At 42.2% G+C, this 9223-nt stretch overlaps 1 pseudogene; it reads left to right on the top strand.

Annotated features, from left to right (window-relative positions):
• Nucleotides 1–7617: 7617 nt before the first annotated feature.
• Nucleotides 7618–8683, top strand: LOC147454386 (uncharacterized; annotated as a pseudogene).
• The last annotated feature ends 540 nt before the right edge of the window (nucleotides 8684–9223 follow it).

Below are 9223 nucleotides of genomic sequence, written 5' to 3'. Positions count from 1 at the left end.
CAGTTGCTTAACTCATGGTTAATGCACAACGTTTTCCATGTTTCTTGTTTGAAAGTGTTTCAAGGAACACCTCCAAAGGACATTTCGGAAGAAGAAGAATTGGAGATCATCGATGAAGCTGAAGTCATGGAGCCAGAGCAAGTGTTTTTGGATCGGTTTCTACATGGTTCGAAGAAGCAAGTGAGACAATACTTTTTGAAGTTCAAGGATCGAGAGACCCACGAAGCGGTGTGGGTCGACGAGGAGTTTTTCAAGGACTATCCAGAGTTGTTGGCAGACTACAAGGAAGTCATGCAGCTTGGTACCAGTACCTTACTTTAAAAAGGAGGGGATGTCACGTGACACATCCAACCCTATGTGTCCGTGGACAAGCTACTTCATAACAAGGGTTCCGTCAGTCTAGTCAGTCTAGATTAGCAAGTGTTCTTGCACTTTTGTGAGTCTGTTCGCAGGCCGCGCATGCCCAGGCACTTAGTGTAGATGCATATCCTTTGGTTGCACACATCATGATCATAAACATTTTCATCATATTCCTTCAGGGGAATTTTCCAATGTATTTTACCTATTTTTGACATTTTTCACTTATTATTTTAAGTCATTTTTGTTGGGAACTGAGTAGGGCAAATTGGGTAAGATAATATATAAGCAAAACAAGGCTAGCACTATTTGGTAAGAGAGGAAGGAGAACAAAGTTGTGCTTGAACACCTCCTCTCAAGCAAGACCTCCCAACACTTGGCGTTTTCAGCAGTAGCCTCGTCGCCATAGGACCCTAGCACTTGGCGTTTTTCAGCAAAGACATCATCGCCATAGGACCCCAGTCCCTTGGCATTTTTCAGAAACCCAACTTCACCCCCTTCCCTAGTGTTTTTAGCATCGCCATAGCATCAGAATTTCAGCGTTTTTGACAACCTAAAACAGTGTTTTCAGCCACAGGAGGATTCATCCCAAACCAGCGTTTTTGGTTTCAGCAGATTTCAGCCCATTTGCGCTTTTGGACAGCAGATAAAGTGCATCAGTTTTCAGCCTTCGAGTCGGTCTCATCATCCCATCGTCGACATCGACATATCCTAGACTTGCATCAGTTCTCATTCATCCACTTGTACAAGTTTGTGCAATCAATAGTAGACCACTCTCGTCAACGAGAGTGGGGCCTTCGAAGGAGGGTTTTACAACGTCTCTGGTGTCGTATTCTCTTCTCTCTCTATCTCTCAGTCTCATACACTTTCACGCACAGTGTCCATTCACTTTGTTTGTGTCCATTGCACTCTCTCATTAAGAATGGAAGGCTCTCCCTTCTATAAGAATAAAAAGAACCTTGAGTACAGATCGGATCACTGATCTTGAGCAAAGATCAAACATTCACTTCTGCTGCACCTTACATATAGTGACATCGGACGTAATCTTAAAAAGCAAGAAAGGCTAGCAATCTCAAGTATTGATTGCCCTTGCAGTAAAATTGCCTGTTCTTCTTACGTAAATGGAGATTTGGGTCGTGTAGTTATTGCCGATTGTTTTATTCTTCTTTTGGATTCCTTGAAAGACCTTTTCTCAAGAGGTACTAAATATAAGCTCCCTTCCTCAAATGACTCTTACCTTCTCAAAGCCATAGAGAAAGGAATTTCTAGTTTCGTAGTAAAGTTTGAGGAGGCTTTAGGAGTTCAAGGTGTTTTTATCCATTGGAAGTCTATAGTCCTCAAGAAAGCCTCTTTGAAATTAGCATCTTTCTCTAGGAACGTTTCTTCAGGAAGGAATAGCTTATCTTCTTCTGATTGTGATGCTCTTAGGAAATTTCATGGTGATTTTGTATTCTCTCTCATAGATAAGTGCTCTAATAACTTTGTTGTTACGTGCAAAAAGTTCTATTTAGAATGCTGGTTAGGTGAAGTAAACTCTTAGACTTACAATGATTGTGATCTTTCGATGCAAGAAGTTATATTGAAACATCAAGACTTTTGTAAGTCTTTTGGTTTCAAGTGAGAGCCTAACTTACCTTTTTTATATACCGTTTGGAAGTTCCACAAGAACCCTATAAAGCCTAGATTTATAGCTGCTTCTTGTAACACCTCTTTGTCCGAGGTTTCCAAATGGCTTAGTTATTGTTAAAGCCATTTTACCTAGCGTAAATGAATTGTGGAAAAATATGCTAAAGGAAGCAGACCCCTACTGAATCAAGTTGGATTTTATATGATTTAGTAGGTGTGATTCCTGTTATAAAGTTTTTGAATTCTTCAAGAAGCCTTAAGGAGAAGTCTTCTCCTTTATGTTTCCAAACTTTTGACTTTACAACGCTATACACGAAGCTAAATTTGGAGGACCTTAAATTTAGAGTCAAGTCTCTTATTTCAAAAGTTTTTGCGTAGAAGCTTGAGAAGGATAGGTACAAGGCATTGCTAGTAGAAAAGTCAGCCTTGAACTTTGACTTCTTATGGTTGAAAAGTAAGAATGTAGATGTAGACAAAAGAAGAAAGAGATTCACCAGGATTGTAGATGACATTGACATCATATCTTGGTTAGATTTTCTTTTGGACAATTTATATATAACCTTCGGTGACTCTTTTCAAGCAAACAATTGGTATCCCTATGGGTACCAATTGTGCTGTTTTTCTTGCTAATTTCTATCTTTTTACTTATGAGTTTGATTTTATGGAGTGTCTTGTCCTTGCTAACACTTGCCCAATATTTTTGCACAAGTTATGCAATGTAAGACGCTTTGTAGATGATCTTTTTGTTCCTGACGTTCCTTCTTTTCAAGATTTTATGAACTTGAATTCGAGTTTTGTAGGCGGAGGAATTTATCCTAAGGAGTTTTGTGAACTTAACTGTACCACAAATAGTGATTGTTGTGCCTTTTTAGACCTTAAGATTTTTCAGACTCCCTTGGGATTAGAAGTAAATATTTATGATAAGTATCACAAACTGATGACGTGGCTTCCCAGTGCACACACACACACCCCGTGGCGGGCTGCCCAGCTTACGTGGCCCTACAGACCCGAAACAAGCGGTGGAGGCTGACATGTAGCAGGCGGTACAGAATCCCGCATTTTGCGGCGCCATTTATGGCGGATTTTGTGGAAAGTTTGGCTGCTTTTTTTGCTACGCTGCTGGACTTGCTTTTTCTACGCAAGTTGAGAAAGAGAGAGAAGCTTTTTGATTTATTTTACTCTAGGCAAGAATGAGAGAGAAAGAGTCTCTTGCTTTATTTTTCAAGGAGCTTTTAACTTGAAGCTTTTGAGGCTTTTGATTTCAGATTTTGGGGCTCTGCTTTTCGTATCCCTTGTAACCTTTAAATAAGCGGGCTGGCCTCTCACAACTCAAAGCATCTGGACGCAGAGTCTAAGTGTGAGCTCGTGCCCGCACTCTTGTACTTTGAACTCAGAGTAATACAAAAAGAAATACGAAAAGGGACAGTCTTTGGGGCCAATATCTCTAGGCATGGAACTCCGTCGGGCCAATGTCGAATATATTGTGAACTGTGAACTGTTTTGAAGTGGTTATTTAGTGCTGTCGTCGTAGATTCTTGACTTGGAGTGTCCAAGTTTGTTATAGTGGTATCAGAGCACGACCGATTTCTCTTCTATGGGAAATCCGATCCCTAATTTCTTTCCGCGGCACCTATGGCTTCAGGCAAGGATTAGTCGACTCCCTCTGCATCCGGAGATGTGGGAAGGGATCACAACGAAGATTCAGGCAAGGAGTATGGCCCGCCTCGGCCTACTCAGGCGGAGCGTGGAGAAATGGAGCGTCAACGATTGATCGGCGATGCAACAAAGATGATGCTTAATTTTGCCAAGGACTCGAAAATGGCAAAATATATGAGCAAGACCTCTTTGGAGGAGGTGCACACATAGTGGCAGAAAACCATAGAACCACCCCAAAAACCCGCTCTCAAGAAACCTCCTACTCCCAAGAAGTATATAGAGAAAGAATTAGAAGAGGTGGTTGATGCACGATTTGCTCAGCTTTTTGACGCGCAAAACAAAGCTAAAAAGCACAGCAAAAAGCAAAAGAATGGCATTGACTTCCCCGGTTATTTGGGTCGTCAGTGTACTTTTGAAAAAGCAAGAAAGCAGAAGAAGCATGTTTGATTTGAAGGAGTACCCAGTTCTTCTTCTTCTTCTAGCAGTTCTTCTAGCTCATCCGACTCGAGCGAAGAAGACTGAAAAGGCAAAAAGCGAAGCAAAAGCAACACTTTGGAAAGGGCAATAAAAAGGCAAAGAAGCCCCGTGAGTTACAGTTCTACAGAGGACTCGTCTACAGATAGTTCAGACTCTGACGACAACAACTTTTATGCAAAGAAGAAGAATTTTTATGAGGCCAACCAGTATGACTTTTTGGAAGACAAAAGCAAGAAAGTCCAAGAATTAAGGAAGGTGGATAGTCAATTAAATTTGACACGTTTTTTTGGTTATAGAGATGCTTCGAAGGCTTTGTCTTTTGTACAACAGTTTGAAATTGCTTTCGCGGGAGGAAGTTACTCAGAGCACTCTAAGATTCGGAGAGCTGCCTCTTACTTTAAGGGGAATGCTCAAACTTGGTGGTCCACACTTCTATTAACCAAGAGTGCGCTAGTTAAATGGCTGAAATTCAAGAGGCTTTTCATTTCTTCTTGGTTGATTCGAGAGTATGAACGTGATATACGAACTGCTTGGAACCATCTTCGGATGACCAAGAAGGATATAGGGTGAAAGCATGGTTTGGTGGTACAAAAAAAGGACCTATTTTGCTTCTACCTGGTTGGTACTTCTACATATGTCCACACTTTGGAGGGAACCTTTTTTTTCATCTATGTTAAAGAATGGTAGGAGGTAAATTTGTATGATTTAAACTTTCCGTGAAAGAAAACGTGGGTGGGGCAATAAGTAATGCGAGTGGTGTTTTGAAACCGTGTCAAAAGTCCCATCACAGACTGCGTTTGTGAGTGGCGCAGTTGCTCAACACATTTTTCAGCTTCCGCCTTGCTCTCTTATTACATCGCCTTCTGCAAACCACTACAGTTGCAGGTAACAAGCTCCCCAGCTACTCACAATCAGGAAGATGAGGACGCCAGCGAGGAAATCAGCAGTCAAAGCGTCACCGGACAAAGGGAAAAAGAAGAAGAGGACAATGGATGCAAAATCCCCACGGAACATCGACACCCCAAATATGAGGGCTAGCAAGGGGGCCTCCTTTGTGGAGAGGGAGAAACCTGCTGTGTCCATGGAGACTTCATTTAAGCCTGGGCCTATTTTTGCCGATGATGAGACTCCACGGTCATCTACAACATCTAAAGGTAGGTGCTATGAGAGCTGTGCGTTTTCTGGTGATTTACCATTTTATTTTCCATCATGCAAGCCTCTGCATGTCTTTTATCTGATGAGGTCTGCATTTTCTTTTTTTGCATGCAGCAAGTACAACTTGCATGCATGCAAGTGCAAAAATTAGTATATGTTGTGCATGAGCATAGCACAAAGTTGAAGCTCAGGAGGGATGTTAGCATAACCAAATTTGGTTAGTACCAAATTTGGTACTAACCAGTACCAAATTTGATACTAACCACTACCAAATTTGGCTTTGTACACAATTGAATTTTGCAATTGTCACCTGAATGAGATACATTCATTTCATTCCATGTGTTTTGTTTTGCACAACCGAAATGAGGCATATAATGAGAGCATGTCTTTACTTGCGTGTTGTTTCCACATCGCAGGAAAAAACAAGATGGAGGAGTACCCTATCTTGACAAAGTTCTGCTATACAACACAAGAGCTTCATGATGAGTATGGATTGAGCATGGAGGGGGTGCTTCCAAAGGATCTTATGGAAGATGACATCCCCGATGACCAGTGGCTCACTGTATTCAGGCATTCCAGCCAGAAGAAGACAAAGATTTACTTAAATCACGTGCAGCCACGGCTTCAGGATGAATGCAGGTTCCTGTTCCATAAGGTGTACCAAGCCCCACCATCATGTGGGGAGATCACTACAAAATTTTCCCGCTGTTTTGCATATGAGAAGTGTCATGCAGCCACAAAGGACCCTGCGCGACACAGGGTTGCATGGGCCAGGTTTGGTGAGAGTGTACTCAACATGTGTTCCTCCCGACCAAGAGGCTTGGAAAAGAAGGTTGAGAATTGGAGAAAGGCAAACGGTGCGTCCCAAAGAGGCCACCCGTCAAATACCAAGAAGCCCCGACTTACCCCAGTCGGTAGTATGCCCCCTACACAGAAAGTCCCCCCACAGCGTCATGAGGAGAAGACACCTAATTATATTGCGGACCATGAAGCTATGGTTGGGAGAGTCCCTCGGACATGTGTTGGGGTAGCCAATAGGCTGAAAGAGCTGACAATGTCTCTGAAGCAGAAGAAGGAAACACTCTTGAGGACAGAGGGTTCCAATAAACTTGTCAAGCAGATTATGGACGACATCAAGGAATATGAGACCCAACTGGAAACACTGAGAGAGACCAACACTAGCGATGACGCAGAAATCAATGTGATAGAATCTGATTTGGCTGCCAGTCGAAGGATGCTACGTCGATACGAAATCAGTGAAGATACTTCATAGCTCGACAAGGAGATTCTAGAGCAACAGGTACTGGTAGTTTTGGGAGTTTTTGGTAGAACTGTTTATGCTTGGTTTGGTGGGATTGGTAGTGTTAAGTACCTTTGGTAGAACTGTTTATGCTTGGTTTGGTGGGATTGGTAGTGCTAGGTACCTTTGATAGAACTGTTTATGCTTGGTTTGGTGGGATTGGTAGTACTAGGTACTCATGGTAGAACTGTTTTTATTCTAGGTAGTTTATGGTTTCCTTCTGTCTTATGGTTTGGTATTTCTGGTATTATGAAGAAGTTTTGGTACTTTAAGGTACTTTTTGAAAGTGCTGCAAAAGGTGTTATGGTAGTTTTATTCTGATAGCTTTGGTAGTTTTGCTAGTTTTGGTACTTTTAGGTACTATTTGAAAGTGCTGCAAAAGTGTAATTTTGGTAGTTTTGGTATTTTTTGAAAGTGCTGCAAAAAGTGTTTCTTTGGTAGTCTTGGTAGTTTTGGTTGTTTTGGTACTATTTGAAAGTTTGATTTTGGGAGTTTTGGTACTTTTGGTATTATTAGAAAGTGCTGCAAAAAGTGGCTTCTATAGTTTGATTGGGTAGTTTTGGTACTTTTAGGTACTATTTGAAAGTGCTGCAAAAAGTGGGTTTGGTAGTTTGATTTTGGTAGTTTTGGTACTTTTAGGTACTATTTAAAAGTGCTGCAAAAAGCTTGCTTGGTATTTTTGGGTACTTTTAGGTACTATTTGAAAGTGCTTCAAAAAGTGGATTTTGGTAGTTCGATTTTGGTAGTTTTGGTACTTTTAGGTACTATTTGAAAGTGCTGCAAAAAGTGGCTTTTGGTAGTTTTGATAAGGTTTGGGTAGTTTAGTTCTGCATTGAGGGTATTTATATGTTTCTGGTACTATATGATTCCCAAGTTTGGTAGTTTGGGTTCTATTTCATAGTACAGTACTTAGAAGTACCAGTCTCGGTATGACTTCTTGGTAGTTTTTGAAACTAATTGGGACCGCTGGTTGTCAACAAGCTAAGTATGACACTCTGGAGAAAAAATGGAAGGAAGGTCAAGAGCATACCCTATTTGTGAAGGAGATGTTGTCTGATATCAGGCTTGGGAAGAGGTTCCTACTATATCCTAGGCCCTGGGTTAATGATTCGGTAAATGTGATCCCGGTGTTTGGTATGTGTATTGCATGTGGTGAGCCCTTGGAGTGCGCACATGTAGTCGGAACCTTCATGCTAGAGTGCCGACACCAGTATCATCCCTTGTGCTTCAGTGCTCTATTACAAAGCAGGGATCAGTGTGTCAAGCCGGGTTGTAATATGGTAATCTCTGATTTGGCAAAGTCCTGGGACAGTGGGCTTCAAGTTGTCAAGAGTTAAGTATGTCTGCATTTTTGAATACATATGCACACTTGCAACTCAGTGAGGTTTTCATACAAGTTAGTATGTGCTATCTTTCTTTGTGGTTGCAGAGGAGCAGGATGTTGCAGTTGCTGACCAGCACGCCACAAAGTCGGCTGTAAGTTGAATATGGGATGTGGATGAGGTGACAAGGGAGATATCACATGTTCTCCACGATCTGAAGCAAGGTAATTCTGTAGGGAAAGACAATGTGACGGGGCAAAGATGTGAGGCAACAGGTGACAGCGAAAGTAAAAGTGAGGAGGAGGCCAGAGATGATAAAAAGATAGGTGACAACGAAAGTAAAAGTGAGGAGGAGGCCAGAGATGGTAAAAATACTAAGGACAAGGAGGAAGGTAAAGTCCCTGTTGTTGTGGAGCTGGATGCGGAGGAAAGCCAAGATGCTGCCAACACAAAGCTCGATGAAGCAACGGCCAAGAAGGGAGAGGAAGAACCCACAAAGGGGGGTGTTGGGGAGGGGGTGGAAACCACAAAGGGGAGTGAAGGGGAGGTCAAAGAGGGGTCGAAAGGCAAAAAAGATCGGAGGGAGGCCGAGGATGAGCAGGAAGAAGTACTTGCGAATGATATTGTTGTGGACAGCACCGATGGGGGCGTTGACTCTACTGCTGCAGATGCTGTTTCGAAGCGGAGAGGTGATTCCCGTGATTCCGTGACCCTGCAAGAACTTTTCTGTTTGCAGAGAAAGAAGTGCAATCGCGCCCGTGATCAATTATCCCGTGCATGCAAACTGTAGCCAGTGAGAATCTATTGTATTCCGCACTTTGTGCTTTTTAGTGACTGAGTCAACTTGATTTTTTGGCCCTGAGCTTTATCTGTTCTCTCTATCTAGTTCTATGTTGGTATGTTACCTTTCGTTACATTATTGTTTCAGTTGTCCTCACTATATGTGCATTACAGTACCAAATTTGGTACTTTTTGGTATTGTTGAACTTGTGTGCACGTTTGTCCACTATAACAGTACCAATTTGGTACTTCTTGAACTTGCGATTTCGGATAGTCCTTATCACTTGTGCAATAGAGTACCAAATTTGGTAGTGTTTGGACTAGTTTTCTGTTTTAGATATGATGTTTGCACTATGTATTTGTCCCCACTCATTATGTTTGTTGGTGCTGTAGTAAGTTGGTGGCTAGACGAGACACCGGCAGGTACATTGTTGCAGCCTGATGTGGCTGCGAGACGCAGGCGGATGATTGTGCTTGATCTTAATGGCGTGCTACTAACCAGCTGCAGCGAAATCCCTGAGGAACTTGAGTGCCTGCCAAAGGAGCACAC

This window comes from Adiantum capillus-veneris, chromosome 7 (assembly GCF_014529385.1).
Source record: "Adiantum capillus-veneris isolate H3 chromosome 7, ASM1452938v2, whole genome shotgun sequence".
NCBI classification, from domain to species: Eukaryota; Viridiplantae; Streptophyta; class Polypodiopsida; order Polypodiales; family Pteridaceae; genus Adiantum; species Adiantum capillus-veneris.
This window is presented reverse-complemented; position numbering and strand designations above follow the sequence as displayed.